Genomic DNA, 489 nt, shown 5'->3' on the forward strand with positions numbered 1-489 from the left:
CGGATGAAAAAAAGGACTGAATCTGATGAGTCATTGTATAATCACTCATCAAACCGTGATTATAATTACCTTGCTACATTATTATTTTTTTATTCTTCTTTTTAAATGGAGATCGAACACATTTCTCATTTACGAGAAATTCGTGTGATTACAAGTTCAGTCAACAGATGGCGTGATCCGTAACACATTTCCCCGCGAAGTAAAAAAAAAAATCACATTGAAAGACTTCGATATTGCTACTTTATAGATCTTGCTGCACGAAATCCCATTGCTCTAACAACTGCAACATGCAATATACTCCTCTGTTTTTTTTCTTTCTTCTTCTCCAAACCTGCTTCGTTGATGGTGTGAGGCGGTGACGTAACGTATGTGTCCCGATGTGCGAATTGAGTTTTCATTGTGCGAATTGTGACTTTAGCGTGAACTTGGCTTCGAATTCGATCTCGGAGATTCGGAAGGTCATCGAACCGCTTCTGATTTGCATGCAGG

Source organism: Penaeus monodon, chromosome 23, assembly GCF_015228065.2.
Source record: "Penaeus monodon isolate SGIC_2016 chromosome 23, NSTDA_Pmon_1, whole genome shotgun sequence".
Lineage (NCBI taxonomy): Eukaryota > Metazoa > Arthropoda > Malacostraca > Decapoda > Penaeidae > Penaeus > Penaeus monodon.